This window comes from Cyanistes caeruleus, chromosome 1 (genome assembly GCF_971803275.1).
Source record: "Cyanistes caeruleus chromosome 1, bCyaCae1.hap1.1, whole genome shotgun sequence".
In the NCBI taxonomy this organism is placed as follows: domain Eukaryota; kingdom Metazoa; phylum Chordata; class Aves; order Passeriformes; family Paridae; genus Cyanistes; species Cyanistes caeruleus.
Genome location: NC_141701.1, coordinates 137,609,869 through 137,628,246, shown reverse-complemented (window position 1 = coordinate 137,628,246; position 18,378 = coordinate 137,609,869). Strand labels below are relative to the sequence as shown.

Here is an 18,378-nt window from a genome sequence, read left to right as displayed (position 1 = left end):
AAGTCTCCGTGCACCCTCCTTTCCTGACATCTCTGCATTGCAGGGAAGCGCGAGGGGGGTGCTGAGGGGGAGCAGGTCTGGCACAGGGTTAGAAAAAGAAACTTTGCTTCTTCTCAAGGGATGGGAGGGACAGGGAGGCTGAGACACAAAACACACACTATGGGTTGAAGGCTCCTGAGCAGACAAGAGGCAGCAGATGAGCAGAGGCACCAGAATGGGGTCCTGACCAAAGGACTCTTATCAGATCATGGATACCAGGCAAGGCTTCAAAAAGTTGCCATTACCATCAGTGCTGTACTGAAGGCTTCAAAGCCACTAGTGCTACATGTATAATCAACTCTGCAGACTACATGGGAGGAAGACATGCCAAAGTCATTGCTGGAAGATAAGCCAACTTTATGTTGGCTCTGCATGTCTTCCCAGGCCAGTCCCTCCCATTCACCTCAAAGAAATTAAAAAGAAATATGTGAATTTTTGTGTTTAACTCATTACCTGAAGGCAGGAGAGTTCACATTTTTTCTCTAACACAGAGATTCACAGACAGTGAAAATTACAGTTCACATCCTCTTTGCATTCTTTGAGCAAAAAGACCTCAATGAAATCCTGGAGGCACTGTGCCAGAGAACAAATTAATAATACAATGTGTCTCCAATAAAATTAGGAAGTGGGGAGGATGAGAGGAACAAGTCTTAAAGAGTTGATTTGACTCTTAGAAGGTAGTCATTCCTGTCTTGTATCTCACTGGTGCAGATGCTTCTGCAAACCCACCATGAGAGTGCACAGCATCTCTCGGGGCAGATCTCGACGAGTGATGGCTGCTCTTCAGGTGCTGCCTTTTGTTAAGAAGTTTTAGACTTTGCTTTCTCACATTTGCCAAGAAAAAATGGGAGAGAGAGAGAGAAAGAGAGAGAGAGAGAGAATTTTTTTTTTTTTTAAAGTAACATGGGTGTTCGAGTATTGTGTTCACACAATGCTGAAAAACATGTCCAACTGTGTAAGGATGGGAGTTAGTATCCAAAATAAGTTTGATTTTTAAATTTGCCATAGAGCAATCCAGGCCTGACTGAGCACTGATAGGCTGAGGCTCTTAAGCATCCAAAGAGATGTAAATGCATAACAGGGAGAGAGGATATGTCCAAGCATGCACAGATACCACTGTTTGTATTAGCTGTTTTTCAAAATGTCAACAGCTTGCTTTCACTGATGATGGACCAGCACATTAGTCCACTGAAACTGGCCCAGATTTTTTTCAGAGAAGGAGCAATTGTTAAAGAGCACTCACTGATACTCTGTGCTCCAGATATAACCAGTCCTTACACCAATTGGCAGCATATGGTGAATTTCCTCAAATGACAGCTTTTGTCTGTCACAACAGGAGAGCAAAATAGTACATTTATTAGACAAAGCATAATTAGTCAACGCTTTGCCTCCCAAAAAGGAACTGAAGAGGATATTTTTTAGAACTCAGATGAATGTTTCCATGCTGTTTACAGTTTTGTATGGAGCAGCCCACTCCGGGTGGGCACAAACAAAACACAGGGAATCACATTTGTTGCTCACATCTTAAAATCAAGATATTATGGGCTAATCATCCCACCTAAAATACCTATGGGCAAAGTCCTAATAACCTACTCCCCACATCAGGACTTCATGAATAAGTATTATTTTTTGTATTTTTTATAATAGAAAAGCTCTCCATCTGTACGAGACAAAAGAAAACAAAAAAGAAAAAAGAATCTCAATAATAACTGTATTAAATCTTTCAAAGTAAAAATTTTTAATAAGGGATCTATCACATGGCTGAACTTCTTTGAGGTGACAGTGACATGACTTATAGAGCCTGGGCTCTGTGATCAAAAGGATTACACACATTAGCATCCTACTAATCACAGCAGGACAGGCCAGCCCATCAGGCCAGGACTCATGGAGGAGGGATCCGTAAACAAACACTTTCTCCTGCTCACAAATGTGGCTGGGAGCAGAACCGTTCCAAGGTTGGTGTGGTCTCCTCTTCTTTCAAAGAGATAAGGATTGTGTCTTCTGAAGTAAATAAATTCTCAGCATAGTCTCACACATCTGTTTGTTTACTCATTTTCGCACACTACCATCCTCTCCTGTGTGTTATCCCTTTTATATTACCCTTGTACATATAATCAAATGCCCTCTTTTCCGGACTGACCCTCTGCTTCTTCCTGTATTACAGACGCCTTTGATCTTTCTTTCTGGGATCTGTGTGTCCTGACTGGTAGTCTCAGCAGGATTTCCCCCCAACCCCTCGCTTTACCAGAAAATGCCAAAGTAGCATTTTTATGCATTAGCACAGAAAAAACCTAGACAGATGCTTGAGAAGGCTACACACAACCGATGCTGTGCTGCTGAGGAACTGTGTGTGCTGGGCAGGGCTGCCCACCAGTAAGGGTAAGCCTGGGCACAGATAAGCCCTCTGGACCAACAAGGTGAGCAGTCACCATGACAAGGGGGAAGATGGACCATCCTGAAATTCTCTTTGTGAATTGCAGGGTGCTATGAGCATTTTCACAGAGCAGAACCCAGCCTTTAACTTTTTTTTTCTTTTTTCAACTATCTCAGATTTTTTCCCTTGCCTCACCATTTGAGACGGTCCAAGTTATGGCTGACAAGTTCCATTAATATCCTAACTGTAATACTCATGGGCAAAGAGGCTAATGCGGCTTTTTGTTCCCTGCAGGCACTGCCAGTACCAGAAGAACTGAGGGTTATTTCTAGGTAGATGTGAAAAGATGCCATCAGTTCACACAGAGACCTTAACAATCGCATCAGGACTGCTGAAAGACTGACCAACCCCTTCCTTCACAGATGAAACCGGTGAGTTTCCCCAGCAAGCCCAAGTCCACTGGCCCTTACAACAAAGCACAATAACAAGGTTGCAGAAAGCAAGATAACCCTTCCACTCAAGGATTAGAAAACAGCATCTGTTAAAAAACAAATAAACTGGTGTAATGGCCTCAGCAAGAGACCCAGAGGATTTTAGAGATGCAGCTTGTGGCTTGGTCAACACATTGTGAACAGCAAATTACAAGAGAACAATTGTTTTATAGCTAGCTCTCCCACCCCTGAACTCCCTCAAGGTTAATTAGGATGGCCTCTGGCCAAATTAATTAGAGGAGAAGATTTGGGCAGGACTTTGCTATGCACTCATAACTAGTTCCAAGGTGACCAAGAAGTTCAGAAATGCCACACCTTCCAAATAGAGCTTGCTTGGCAAAAAACAAGCTCACATGTGCCATGTCATTCTTCTGACAATCAGGAGAAACACTTAAAAGTAATGTTTCCCTAACTAACAGCTAATGTAGAAGAACTTTCCGCATCCTTCCCACTGAACAATATGCCCTTGTTTATTTTCTGTGTGCTTTTTAGGTCATAAGGGGCCAGTGAAGTTATGCATCTAAAGAACAATATAGTACTGTAACATGCCAGTTGATACACACAGCCTGGCAGACCCTGAAAGGTCCATCTTTTCCAAGAGCTGGCAAATACATGTTGCAGTGTGGAGAAATACTGAATATCAGCATAGGAAGGGAGGATGCAGAAGGACCCAGCCTTTGAAATGACAGACTAAATTGGTGTTTTAATGTGCTAATCTAATGTGCCCTGGTGGCACAGCTTAGAGATGACCATGCCTTGAGGGGCATAGCCATGCCCAGCTTCTCTACCCCATGGAGCAGCCTGCCTCCTGCTCCTGCTGACCAAAGCGCCCGTGGAAAAGGGAATAGTTGGCAGGACCACACTTTTTCCTCCAAGTGGTACCATGGTAAGTGGTAGAAGTGCACAGCATGGTAGGGTTGGGTAGATCTAGCCTCTGTGATTACAAACCAAGTGCTGTCACAAATGAAGGCTCTGCAAGTGGCTGCATCTCTGATCTGTAGAGCTCATTCTCTGTCATTAATCTGATATTGTTTAGTTTGAAGCCGGAAGGTTGCTATTTTCCTTGTGTCTCTTACCCACAAAAAGCAACAGCCATTCTGGGCAGAATCGGAACTTCTGAAGTAACAATGAGAAACTGCTTCAGCTCACGCAAAGAAGTGCAGTTGAATACTTTTCAGCAGGACACAATTCTCATTGTCGCTAGCCAAGATTTAATGTCTTGACTCTGTGAATCAGACTGAGTACTCAGAACAGTTACATCGTGTGTTCACTTAAAGACAAGGGCTGGAGTAACTTAACGTGTAGAGTCCACGCCAGTAAAAAGGCATTATTCTCCCTTCTTGACCAAAAAGAAAAAAAAAAAAAAAAAAAAAAAAAAAAGAAACGGAAAAGAACCCAAACAACCACCCATCCTTAATAGATGCAAGAGTTCTTTGGCACAGATCCAGCGGCAGACTAAGGCCATGATTTGCAATTCTGAGGCAATTATGAAATGACATAACAGCACAGATCTCCTTCTGACAGAACAGCTGGGGTTTTTGTCTCCTTTGCAGCAGGACACGGTTTAAAACAGCCACCATAAAGTAAAATAACCCAAAGAGCCATTTGACTACCGTGCAAATATCGGAGTACAGATTACCACCAAGAGGGGCGGCACTCGGTGTTTCAGACCCTGGTGCCACATCCTCTCGGGTCGGTGAGAGCCGGCACCGAGCCGCAGCCGGAGCCCCGGTCCCGGGCGCAGGGCACCACAGCGACCGCTGGTGAATGAAGGCGAGCGGCTCCGGCGAGCGGCACCGAGCAACTTCCCCGGGACCCGGGCTGAGGGCGAGCTCCCGGGGGATGCCGGCAGAGAGCCCCGCCAGAGACGGCGCTCACGGGGGGAGAGAAGAACGAGCAGGTGCAAAGGATGCGAAGCCGAGGGATGAGCCCCCCACTGCCGCGAACCGCCGTCCGCTCCGGGACGCCTCCGAGCGCCGCCGTCCTTCCCCTCCCGCCTCCCCCGGCCGCCCCCTCCCCGACCCGCGGACTCACCGCTCCGGCGGCCGCGCAGGACCCGCGGCTGCCGCTGGGGCCGCCGCGCTCAGCGGCTGCGGGAGGCGCCGAGCCCGCGGCGGGCGGGGCGGGCCGGGGCGGGCCGGGGAGGGAGGGAAGGAGGCAGAGAAGGAGGGATGGAAGGAGGGAAGGAAGGAGGGAAGGAAGGAGGGACGGTCCCGGCGCCCCGCCCGCGGGCGGCTCCGCGGGGCAGCGGCGCACCGAGCACCGAGCACCGCGGGAGGCGGCGGGTTCGCTCCGGAAAGGTGAACGGGCAGCTCCTGCCCTCTCTCTCTCTCTCTGCACAGCCGAGCACAGCTCGTGGCTCAGCCGAGATGAACGAAATCAACTTTGGCAGCACAAGTAAAAACTGCAGATGGGAAGACGGGTCTGTCTCTCTGATGGGGAGGGACGCGAGCAGACCTTTCCAAAATTTGCTGTTCTTGCTGACACCTGGCCACGCACCCAAAGGCCTTGTCTTCAACATGGTTTTCAAACGTTTTCGAAGCATTGTTGGTTTCCCACTTCCCCATCCTTCCCTCCCCGTGATTTATTCAGCCCCTAGAAACAGGTGAATAATTTGCAAATCTCTTTAGGTTTAATGACACTCAAAGAAAAAAAAAAAAAAAAAAAAAAGTATGTTTGTGAATCATTTACTTCAGTAATTGGCTGGGCCCATCAACTGCTTGTCCTGTCTTAATTGACTTTTACCTCAGGCTATCAAAGCTCTTTTACACATGTTCATAAATTGAGTCCTATTCAATATGTGCTCTAGTTAATCGTGAGAAAACAAGGGCAGTAAAGTTACATGATGAGTCCAAGGTCATGGCAGAAGTCTGCAGGAGAGCCCAGAACTGAATACAGGTTTCATGGTGCCCCGCTTTCACAGGGCTCTGGGAGTAATTGTCATTGACCTGCTTTTCTACGGACACCTCCTTTTGTCTTCCAGCAGTGGCGGTGTGAGTCCGCAGCTGCTGACACAGGCAGATGCAGCCACCAAGGACAATGCCACCCGCAGCAGGGGGACCTTGAGCAACACCCCTTGCACCCTGTCTCTGCAGGGTACATGCGAAATTGTGGCATTGCTGGTTGGGAAAGCCCTGCATGTTCCTGTGGTGAAGCCTTGTAGCTGACACAGTAGTCAGTCAGTAGAAGGTTTAGGTTTTGTCACAGAGCAGCTTCACGTGGGTGTGACGATAGCAAAGGTTTCCATCAAGGAAGCTGTGCTGCCACAACTTACAGTTTATTATTTAAATATCTTTGCTCTGACAGGCAAATTGGGAGTGCTGGGTTTTTTTAAATACTTGTCTCCCCTGTGTTGTAAGAAAAAATTTCCAGAATTATTTTCTCGTTGGCATGGCTGCAGCTCTGAGCTGTCTGTTCTCCTTGTTTGTAGGAGACAGTCCTGTTTACATCCCTTCTTCTCAAGACAAAACCTTTTTCTCTGGTGGGGTAGTCATGGTGTGCCACACAGAGCAGGCCCTTGTTCCTGTTTCTGTTGGGAAAGCTGCTTTGGCCCTGGATTTAGGGGATAGAAAGAGGTGGGGAGCAAGGGGAGCTGGACATTTACTGAACAATGTCAACATGAAGGGACATCTTTTTGTCTTCACAGCCTGTAAAGAGCATGAAAAAAGCACAGAGGACAGCACATCTCAGAGCTCCCTCTCTGCACCTGGGGCTAACTTTTGCTACATCGCTTCTGAGAACACTTTGTGGGCTTCAAAGAGGGGCACAGTCCTTCCTTGCAAGGAGGCACTCCTGCAGATTTGTCTGGAGTCCTGCAGTCACTGAAGATTTCCCTCAAGTGAAGTCAAGGGACCTTGAAGTTTAAAAAAAAAACCAGAGGAAAAGATCCTAAAAAAAGAAAGCAGGGCCCATGTTCCTAGGTCTCCTGTTACAAAGAAAAACCTGAAAATGTGAGATGAATATAGCCCCACAGTCAGACACCAGAAAGCAAACATGATTTCTGAGACAATGGGAGGGATGCCTTGGGCTGGATTCACAATTAACAACAAATGATGGCTGGCAGCCCCAGTTCATCTCCAAGGGGGATTGCCCAGAGGGTTGGTGTAACATGTGAAGCCATTAGCCTGTGATTTGGGAAGTCTGAGGGCTCAGCTTCTCATCATCATCAGTGCAGCTTTCAGGGACTCCCTTTGCTCCTACAGCATCTTGCCCTCTGCCTGTTAGAGAGCAAGTTCTTTGGGCAGATGTTGCTTCTTGTTTTGTCTTTGCCCAGTGCTCAGATCAGTAGGATTGTGGTCTCAGGTTGCTACTGCAGTGCAGACTGTGACTGCCAGAAAGGCAAAGATGAGCAGAGGAGGCAGGAAAGCAATTCTGCCTTTTGATGGTCAATGTGCACAACTGATGGAAAGTTGCAAAGCCCACAGTCCTGCAGCTGACTGAGGAGATCTCACTCTCCTGGAGTTTAGAGCTTCATCCTTAAAAAGGCTGAAAGAACTTAGTGTGGCTGAGAGAGAAGCATGCAAATGGAGTTTGTGGAAAAGAGCACTGAAGCCACTATCCTGCCACTCCTGAGATGGGTAAAAATCAATGTGATGGGGCAGGGTGACTCAGTGGGGCAACAGAGAAGAGAACCATTATTGTCTCCCTGCAAGGAGAAGGGCAAAGAAACCATGGATCAAAAGCTGTGTGCGCAAAGTTGGGTATCTGGACAGGAGCACAGTGGGGCTGCATGAACCCAGCAAGCAGTAGAGCATCCCATGTGTCACAGCAGGCAGGCTCAGATCAGGATCCAGTGGGACACGGTTGAGCAGGTCTGCGTGCCTGGGCAAGCAGGGAACACCAGGACTTGGCTCCTCAGGAAATGAAGAGCAGCGCCTGCAAGTCTGGCCTGCAAGTGGCCATTATGGACAGAAACTGTGGAAAATAGAAACATACAAACATGAGCAAGACAGGCCAGATGGGGAAATACAGATGAATTAATTTACAGGGAAGGGAAAAGGAAAAACATAGAGACATGCTGCACACCAGCCAACTCTTCAGCAACAGTACTGCAGCATGTCATCACTGTGACAAGCGAATGGGAAGTTGTGCTCTGCTCAGTGCAAGTTATTGCTATTTTATGACTTTATAATTCTCTCTGGCCTCAAAACCTCCCTGGCTAGGAGTCCTCTGTTTATGTTTTATGTCCCATCAGCAGTGTCACTGCTCAGGATCAGAACTTTCTTGCCATTCCTACAGAACTTGTCATGGGCTTGGAGCCTCATTTCTGGAGGTGATCATTCATCAGTGCTTTTTACAGTAAATTCAAGCATACTTCTTCATAATTTGGTGGGGTTTGAAGTGATTAGGTGCATTAATTACTCCCCAAAAGCCTATAACAGGTTTTGTTTTAGATCCAGTTGCTGGGAAAATATTTAGGAACATATGCTGAAATCACCACATACCTGAAGTTTACCATAACTAACTAGCCACAGATGTGCTATTAAACCCCTGGTTATTTTTTCCTCTTGTCCATCCTATATGGCATGTTACAGCCATAAGCTATTGAACTTACTTATAACAGCTGCTAGTCAAAAACAAAGCAGCTATTACCTTTTTGCAAGAAAAAATTCACATTGCCCATCCCGACAGTAATCACCTGTTTATACAATTGGCACCTCTTTTTAGCTTGGAACAGAGAAACCTCAGATATTTTATTGCTACATCAAGGGAAACACTAAGCATTGCTGTGGAGAAGGGAGGTTTTCATTTGCCAGTTTTCTGGTGCTTCTTTAGCTGTATTTTGACTTGGTATTCAGGGATCCTTTTCTTGAACTGCTTTATTGCTTCCTAAGCATCCCAAAAAAGCAGATGGTCTGGGTGTGTATTGAGTAGAGGGAAATAGTTCATCATGTCAGGTGTCATCTGCAAAGATTTAATTCACAGCAGTTGCTGTCTGTGCGAGGTGTTGGGCCACAGGCTGCTGGGGAGCAAAGATAGTGCACTGATGGAGAGTGTTTTCCTTTAAATGTAAGGACTAAGCTATCACATCTGTTAAATATACTTTAAAGTTCTAAAGTATGACACGTGAAAGTGTGCTGGAGGGAGGAAAAAATGGGGGAAAAAAGCTAAAAATAAAAGACTAGTTAATACAGAGGAAGTGTACACCCATACCGTGTGAGTTCCTGAACATTGTGAAGACTGACGAAAAGGCTGAGGGGTGTGGCACACAAATTACCCTGCAGAATTTAGGTGGTTTACATTTGGGAAAATTAGGTAGTGCTTCCAAAACTTTTGAAGTGCTAAATATTGTTAAAACAATCCTTAAAGCTCTTTCATTCAAGGACTTGGCTCAGGGTACTCAGAAAATAACTAATGAGTTTCTCATCATGACACCCAAGAGAGATGGGAAGTTATCACAGTAATTACCCCTGTCACCCAGCTGAGGAACAGAACATTTAAGCCTTGTTTTTCAGGGGTGTTTCTTGACCAAAATATTTGTACAGTCATTCAGCTGAAAAGCTCTTGAGAAGGATTAGAAGCTTCAGCTGGCCTCTCAGCAAAGTGTCGAGGGGAGGAAGAGTCATCCCCCAAAGGTGGGGAAGATAAAAGGAGAAGTTATGCAGTATCAAGGCATGTTGGTGTTGGATCTATCCTACTTTTCTTAGTTTAAAATTTGAATTATATCTACTTCAGAGAAGACTAATTTCTGCATTTGCTTAATAATGCACTACAGATTTGCTAGTATATGCATTATGTACCAGGGTACAGAGTGTTACAGTACAGATGTTATGGCAGCTCCATCCATCTCCATGGGGCTACACATGGAGGTTCAGCTGTGACTGCCACGTTGGCATCCCTGCAAGAGATGTGAGCTTCACTTGTTAAGGAGGGAAGACTCACAGACACTGGGAAGTGAGACGTGCAGCCTTTTCCAAGTACAGGTTTTAGCTTAACTTCTGTAGTAAGAATAAATTAGTAGTAGCTGTGGATCCCATTAACATCATTGTGTGGACTAGTGCATGAGGAAAACAGACTTCAAATAAGCTGAAAGAAGAGCAGCCTTTGGTCATATCTCATGAGTTACCACAACATGTTGATGATGTCTGTGGAAATTCCTGCCTCACATTTACTTGTGAGTGCTCAGCAGCCACCAGGTCATGCCTGATATCCAGTGTAAGTCTAGTCAGTGGGTTCCATCCTGTCCTCCCATCAAATATCTGGCTACAGCTCAGCACCATCCCACTGTGACTCCAGATCTACTGTGTCTAATTCAGATACTGACCTGTTGGAGTAACAGCAAAGACTGAAAACAAACTGAGGTTGCCCACAGACATCAGATAAAAAATTCTTTGCCTTTTTCATTAAATAGATTTCAGATTTACTTGGGGAAAAAGGAAAGAATCAACTTCATCTTCAAAACAGCTGCAATCATATTCTTACTAATACAGATAATATAACTTGCAAATACATAATGGGTGTTGAGCAGGTCTTTATTTAGGTGAATAGACTCTGAAATAGTAAAGAACCTGGGGGAGGAGAAGCACAAAGGTCACAGTGATAAAGGCATGTGAAGTAATGTAGAAACCAGAGAGGTCTTTTGGGAATGTCTCCTCCCTTTCCTGAACATATATGTATAAACAATAATCTGGAAGATGGCAAATACAGTACAGATGAAAGCATTCTTGTTTATTAACACTGATACGTATAGGCTGTGATATCACTGCTATTAAGAGGCAACTGAAGCCCCGGGGTTTATTAGGAACAAAAGAAAACATATATTGATAGCAAAAGAACCTACAGCTACAGCAGTAAATATCAAGAAATAGAGTCTGGAAAGGTTTCACTCTTCAAAACTTTGGTCAGCCTGTAAATAGTGGGAAGCTAAAGGAAAGCTGCCCTGGAGCAGGTTCCCCCCTTTTCCCAGCCCCAGTCACTGCCATACAGAGGCTCAGAGGTGCTGAGGCACCTGTGTGCAGCTGGCAAGGGCACGCAGCAGGAGGGGCAGCTGGATCAGTGGCTGTGGGCTGTGGGCCTGCCATTGCCATGATAGTCCTGCTGCTTGCCCTCAGGAGGCTGGAGATAAACGCCTGTGGGTGACTGTCCTTCCCCCAGCACTTGCCACACTTTGGGCACCAGTCATGGTGGAGCCTCTGCAGCGAGCCCTTCCCTGGGGAGTGCAGATTCACCCAGGGAGAGGAGAGCATCCTTGAAACTGTGTTTTAATACACAATAAAAACTCTCTTTTTATAAATGCTTTGTGTCATGGTTTCTATTAGGTCCATAAGGACTGAATTAATAGCTATTTAACCGATTTCAGCTTTTAGCTGTGGTAGTATAAGTTTTCAAATCTTAGGTTTCAAAAGGCAGTACTGCCCTTTCTGAAATGCTGCCTCCCTCCAGTGGATCTACATGAGTTGGTTTTATGAGATCAAGGGGAGAAAGCTATCTACAGTAGGTTGCTTGGGTTTTTTTAAAGAGAATTTGAGCACGGTAGCAAGGGCAGAGAGCGTGAAAAGGCTTGTTTGTAATGGGAGCACTCAAAAAGTTCAGCGAGAGTTTGCAAGACCCCTTCATGTCAGCACATTCCCACAGAGAGCCTCACCCAAAAAGCTGAAATTACAGTTCTTCTTGGTTAAAGAAAAAATAGGAGAACGGCTTGTAATTTTTGAACCAGGAAAGCTATGTTTATCTTCCAAAAAACCAGCCCCTTGAAGATGTGACTGTCATGCAGGGTGAAAGAGCAGGCAGAAAGCCCACAGACAGACAGGCCTTGGCCACTCAACGCCCAGCACCAGGCATCTGTCTCCTGGGGCGAGGGGATGCTCCTGTTATCTATCTGATATATAACAGTGTCGCTGCTTTCCCTATCCAAACACATCTTGACACTGGAGATTGCACAGATCCCAGGGCTCTGGAGGGAGGCCAGGGACGTGCACCCGCCCCAGAGCAGCTCACCACCACGGGAGCAGCAGAGGCGGCGTGGGGAATCCTTATCAGGGAGCGGTGACATGTCACGGCCGTCTCGGATGGGCCGCAGGGTCAAAGGATTATGACTCAAATCCATTCTTCATAGAAAAATCTTTTCTAAATGCCTGTCTACGTTATGAAATCACACAGGGAGTGTGCTGTTATCTGTGGGGGTGGTACAGACCCACCTCTGCTTCATGCAGAAAACCAGAAAAAGAAAAATACAGCTGTGCAGAGTATCTCTGCTGCACAGAGTCAGCTTTCCAAGATGCTTTCCTTCCTTTCTACCTGCTTGTAGACAGGTTTAGTGCAGGGAGTGGGGGTATGTTCAGCCCCACAGTAATAAACTTGCCCTGTGCATGTATATTTTAGTCTTGAATTTAACTCTTATTTGCTCTCTTATTCTTTTACATGCACTTCTGCAGATACTGATGTCATCCCCATTTCTTATCTACTCTCCACTGGAATTGCTTTTTGAGGAGAGAGAAGAGAAGATACTTTTTTGGAAAAGTACTAGTACGAAGAACTTATCTGAGCAGCATTATGGAAACACAGTTTTGCTTGACAGCCTTTTAAGTTACAGCAACTGTGCAAAGGATTGCAGCACCAACTTGTCAGCTTGCACCGAACTTCATTTGGATTTGAAAGTCATTGAAATCTGTTGGTTATTTTGTAGATGTTTATACTGATATTACAAAGAAATCATTCTTGGAAGGCAGGGAAAGTTTAACTCTCTTACCAGAAGTCTTTCCCGACCAAGCTGATTTCTTCTATTTCTTTCCTTCCTTCCTTGACGAGAGAGAAAATGTAATCAAGCACCAAACTAACAGAAGATATGTTTTAGGCAAAGCCTCATTCAGATTAATAAAAGGCATCTATGCACATTTTACTAGGTGGGTTTTTTCTGAGGTCACCTTATGCACAATTTATGCAGCCCCCAATTCACTAAAGGACTTCCAGACTCATCTGTGGAAATTACACCTCTACCTCACCATATTTTCTCTACTTCAGATGAGAAACATACACAACTGAAGCCTTATTTATCACATTCTTTCCTTCCCTGGATCAAGCTTCACCCCTGCCATTTGGGCATATTTCAGCACTGTGATACAGAAGCATCATGCAGGCATCCCTAGGGGCGATGGGCTGTTTAAAGACCGGGGTGCTGTGGGACATTTACACCACACACATACTTTAATTGAATTGCCACTGTGCCCAAACTCAGTCAGCCCCTCAGGCAAGTCCCTGTTCTGGGGGTCCCACATTCCCCTGCCTGAGACCTCATAAGTTCTGCTTTCACCTGACAAAGATCTGAACCTAGAAGGAGATCCTTTGTTCAAGCTGTTTTGGAGTGCTCTGGGAGAAAAGAAGCCAGTCAGCCTCTGAATAAATGGCTGTTTGAAAGGAGATTAAACCCTCCCCTGTATGTGCAACTTACAGCCAGGCAGCCTACATCAGAGAAGTCAAGCTGCATCCACTCCAAGGGGAAAGTTAAAATAGAACTGAATCTTCTTACTTCAGCTCCATCTTTTGTTGTGCCCTGCAGGCAGCGTTCACCTGAACGTGTATCCTCCAAAGTCAGAGTATGCTTGCCTAAAGTGAAAAATGGCACAAGCAGCCCTATTTTTTTTATTCCCATCAGCTTCTGTCGTCCTTCTATTTAGCATGAGCTTAGTGGTCATGAGCAGGCCCACTAATCATGTATGTACTTAACATATTTCAGCAGGGAAGATGAAGAGTGAGTTGCAAAAGTTGTTGGGTCCTTACGAATGGCTACTCCATATTTGAAAATAGAGGCAAACAAACCCTACAGAACTAACAACAGTGCTTTAAGATGCTCTTCTCCGTCCCCTGCAGGATCCACCTTCCCCTCTGACAGAGTCAGATGTATGGATAGTGAGACCTGCATGCCCATTTCAACGCCAAGTCAATGGTTCTAACCTGGATGGACTTCTGGACTGCACTGGGCTGAAGGTTTTGTAGTGAAGGAAGTTCTGCTGAGGGGTGTTTCCTTGTACAAGTGAAGGAAACAGCTTGGGGCAATGACACCATAACCCTGTACAGCTGTTTCTGCAGTGATTATTTGTTCGCATTCTAGGATGCATTAAAATAGCAGCTTGGAGCATTTCTGTTGCTGCTTATCCTCTGGCTGGGCTGTTGTTAATGCAACACTCACTCAATGAAGTGTTTGGGATGAAGTCCAAAAAAGCACTTAGGTGCCTAAATCCAAGACAGTGATTCACAGCTGCCTAAGAACTTAGGTTCCCCCTTTTGTACTCCCCTTTTCTGAACCTCTTTAAAAACCTGGAGTTCTGCAGTAGGTTGACTCTAGGTGCGGTCATCTTAACTGGGCCTGGCCACCAGAGCCTGCCTGCTGTGTCTGTGCTGTCTAGCCCTGCAGATGAGGTGGCTGTGTTTGGGATACTGAGACACTCTGTGAATGTGCCAGAGCTCTGAATTCATTAGCCACAGCTGCTCTTGCTCAAACTGTGGCCAATGCTGGTCTTTCCAGCTGGTATAGCCACTGTGGGAATCCTTGCAGCCAGAGGGTCGTGAAGAGAACAGCACAAAGGTGATTTTATGCTGATGAAGGAGGAGGCAGCCACTAGCCTGGCTTGAGTATGTTTCCCCTATGTAACACTCTCCTTCTCCCACTCTCTAACAGGGCCCCATGTGTGAGGTGATGAAGATACCTTTCACAGAAAATGGGTGATTTCTCCTCCATTGTTCTTTCTACTGGTGGCCTGATAGGGAATGGTGGAGTCAGGTCTGGCATCTGCTGCTTGTGTGGAAACTTGATGGGTCATGGGATGCCAGGCTCAAATCCACTCATACTGCCACCCATCAATAGATATCTATACAAGAATAGCTTAAAGGAATTCCTAACAAAGTACAAAATTCCTCCAGTAACCAACTCCTCTATTACATTGCAGTGTTTATCTGTCCATGTGCCTCTTTTCTCAAGAGAGAGCTCAAAGCAGTTACAGAAATCTGGTTATCAACTTGCAGTGACTTACAGGGAGTGAGAAAGCATAGTGGCTCTTCTGATACAGCTTATTCACCTTACTCTGCAAAAAGCCACTTACTTCTAAGAAACCTCTGAGTAGATGACAAACTGAGGCACACAGTTCCCAGTGCTGGGAACTGGTTATTTGGCATGGCAGCATCCCTTGCTGCACTGAGTTTGGGTGCTCTGACATCTTGGCCACATCTTGACTGCATTCACATGTCCTGCCATGAGACTATTACGCTTTGCCAGGTTTCTCCTCTAGTCTGATAAAGCAGTTAGGGCTCTGTGTGACAGACACTTGCACTTTTCAAATACATAGGTAGGGCTCTACATGCACAGGCTGTTTTCCTCATTAAGCCCTTCAGTTACTGCTCTTTACCTATATCCAAGCTGGGCTGTAGAAGGCTTAATCGATGCAACACATTCACTCCTGATGATGTCAGGGAGCCACTGTACCCATCTAACAGTTGAGCTGATCTGCTAGCCAGTAAATTTGGGATGACAAGCAAAGTTTATCATGTTAAACCAGATGCCATCAGCACCCTTCAGTTCTGCAAAAATGCTCTAGTTCTTCAAAAAGCTATTACTGGGATTTGTAAGGAAAACATGAGATCTGAGCCACTTCCTGCTCTAGCATTCTGCAGTTAGCACCTCTTCCCATAATCAGGAGAAGAGCCCAATGTGGAAGCATGTTTCTGAAATTATTTCAAGGATGAGATTTGGTGTCTTCTCTGCCTACATGTGTCCTCAGCAGGAAAACTGCAGCACAGCAGAAGAGGGAAGATGAGAGCTACTGTGGGACAGAAAATGAATCTCGTGTAGATCTGTCCATCCATGTGGGTCTGTCTGGGCCCCATCCTCCAGCCCTGCTGTGATCTATATTTCAAAGGGGCCAAGATTCCTTCTCAAATTACTGCTGCTGGCAGAACAGCAGAGCTGGCAAGAGAGCTTTCAGGAATGTCTTTATCCTTCACGATCCATATGAAATAGGTCCAAGCAGTAATATTTTTGGAGAGCTAGATACACAGATTTTGCAAAGGTTGGGAGCAGCAAAGCACACTATTAATAAAACAGTCACACTGCTCTTGGTTTTGGTCTCATTGTTATAATTACAAGCAGAAGTTTTCTTTTGTCTGGTTAAAGATTCTGCTGCTTCAAATTTATAGCTGTGAGAGACAGCTGAGCAAGAGTTCAATGGATGGCATTATCTGCTTCAACAAGTGCCATCATTCTGCTTTGGTAAGATCAGTGGAAGAATAAAGAGGAGCTTGTCTGAGAAACCACTCTCCCATCCACTGTTAACACTACTGTAGCTCAGAGTAGCCTACCAATGGTGTCTTGGCTTAGAGAAAAAAAATACAAAATTATTATATATTTTTAAGCATATCCACCACTGTATACAATGATGCAAGCTAGAACTACTTTAATTGTAATTTTTTTTTATTAATGCTGACTTATTTTAACATGGTCCCTTCAACAGGGAAAAAAAAGGACATACTCTCACAATACTGGGAATTAGATAAAAAGAAGAAGCTGCTCATAACTGTCTTTTTTTATGCCCAGCCAAACATGAAAAAAGTGCCTTCTTGCTGCAGGAACCTGTCTAGAAGTGGGGATTTTGTTCTGAGAGACAATGGTTTTCATATTTTAAACTGGTAAGTCTCAACAGTTACCATTAAGAATCAAAGTTGATGCTCCAGAGGCCAAAGCACCCACCATTTCACCTCATTTGTAATTTAAAAAGTTCATCATTTACACTATGATGTCTCTTTTAAAGGAAACAAAATGGAATTAACCAATACTCAATTTCAGGTGCAGGAGGAAAATGTGCAGTGGAGCATATTTACACTAGAGACAGACTTCTGTGCCTGGGTACGCTGCAGTGGATATTGCTGAAAAGGGCAGCTTTTCTGCAAAGTTCTGTTATATCCCTTCAGCAGGAAACAATTATCTGTAATACCAATTTCCTGCAGAATTTTGCAAATCCTTCCCTACAGGGATTTCACCTTTCTTTGTTTCCCCTGCACAGCACAGAAAGTCTGACTGCAGTGATACAAAATCAGATCTGACTCATTTTTATTTTCAGCCTCTGGCAGCTGAAGGGAATAATCTCATTTTTGACTAGAAGGAGATAAGCAAACAGGGTAAGGGCTGGTGAACTGAATCCCAAGAGGACTCCAGCAGTGCCTTCCCACTGTGTCCATTTTGTGACAAGATGCCCAAAAGGAGGGGTGGAGGATGCAGGGGGGTGGTCCCTGCTCTAGAGGCACTCATGCCTTGGAAGGAGAAGGAATCCAAATCCAGGCATGCCAGGGGCCCAGAACATCTGTGGGAAGGGGCATTGCCATAACCAGTGCCTACCTGGAGATGCCCCTTGCAACACCTGCTGTCACCCTCTATGTCGTCTGAAGACCATGAAATCCCCATGGCAGAGGCTGTGGCTGCCTTGAACCACTTCTCCTACAGCTGCAGAACAGTGGTGTTATGAGAAGGATTACAGCCATGGTAACCAGGAGCCACATTTTCAGCAGTTTTCTGCATTTTCTTGTCTTTGTCCCTGTCCCCTCTTCCAAAGCAAGATATCTCAGTGCACAGCTTTCTGACAGTGTGAGCAGAGCCCTGCCTGTGCAAGCAGTCCAAGAATCAACTCATGACACATGAGAGGAATCTGCCTTTTTCTCCTGCCCTGGAAAGAAACCCTGAGCTCAGTGTGGGGGTGCTCAGACTCCATGGGAGAGCAGGACATACCCAGAGAAAGAGGATGTGTGGGGTTGTCATGGTTTGAAAGACAGGTGTCTGTTAAGGAAGGCAGGAGCCTCCCTTGAAATGGAAAATGTAAACTCCCTCCCTCCAAATTATTATAATTTTGAAATTGAGAGGTTCTCAGGCAAAGATATGGGAATAGGAATAACAGTTCTTTACTAGGAAAATCAAAATAAAAATGCAGTAGTAGAAAAAACACTGACAGAGTCAGAATACAACCTGACACCCTGTTGGGTAGGGTGTTGGTAGCAGTCTGATTACGTGGTGGCTGCAGTCCTCCTGGAGTGACAGATGTGGGTCTGTTGAAGCAATGATCCTGTAGAAGGGTGGAGTTTTCCTCTGAAGGTCCAGTGGTGGTGTGGATGGGTCCTGTCTTCCTCTGGGGATCCAGTGGAGGAAGGCTGTGCTGTTCAAGTCTCAGATTATATCCAGGTAGGAATGCTTGGCTCTTTCCCCTGGGTGGAGCATCTCCCAATGGGATGATGTAATTTTATCAGTCACACAGTGAGGCTCAATGGCCCTTTAACAGAAGGTATCTCCCTGGAGGGAGGATGGGTCATGGAAGAGACAAAGAACTGCCCCACCTGGTTTTAACAGCTGATAACAGGATACATCCTTTTGGTTACATTGCAACCTAAGACAGAGGTTCATCAGGGAAGAGCGCATACAGAGCAGGAGCTCTCTCCTCAAGCAGTTCAGCATGTTTAGAGCTACTGTATAGGAAGGTTTCCTTGCATAATTCACTTTGTTCC

The 18,378-nt window shown here is 45.5% G+C and overlaps 1 protein-coding gene across 2 annotated transcripts in view; it reads right to left on the bottom strand.

Annotated features, from left to right (window-relative positions):
• JCAD (junctional cadherin 5 associated) overlaps positions 1-18,378 on the bottom strand; it is a 60,926-nt gene that overhangs the window by 23,780 nt on the left and 18,768 nt on the right. The window contains exon 1 of one of the 2 annotated variants that reach the window (XM_086862170.1): positions 4,939-5,067. The exons of the other annotated variant lie outside the window; for it this stretch is intronic. The gene's annotated coding sequence lies outside the window, so the exon portion shown is untranslated. Of the gene's footprint in view, positions 1-4,938; positions 5,068-18,378 lie in introns of those variants that run through there. 2 annotated transcript variants of the gene reach the window in all.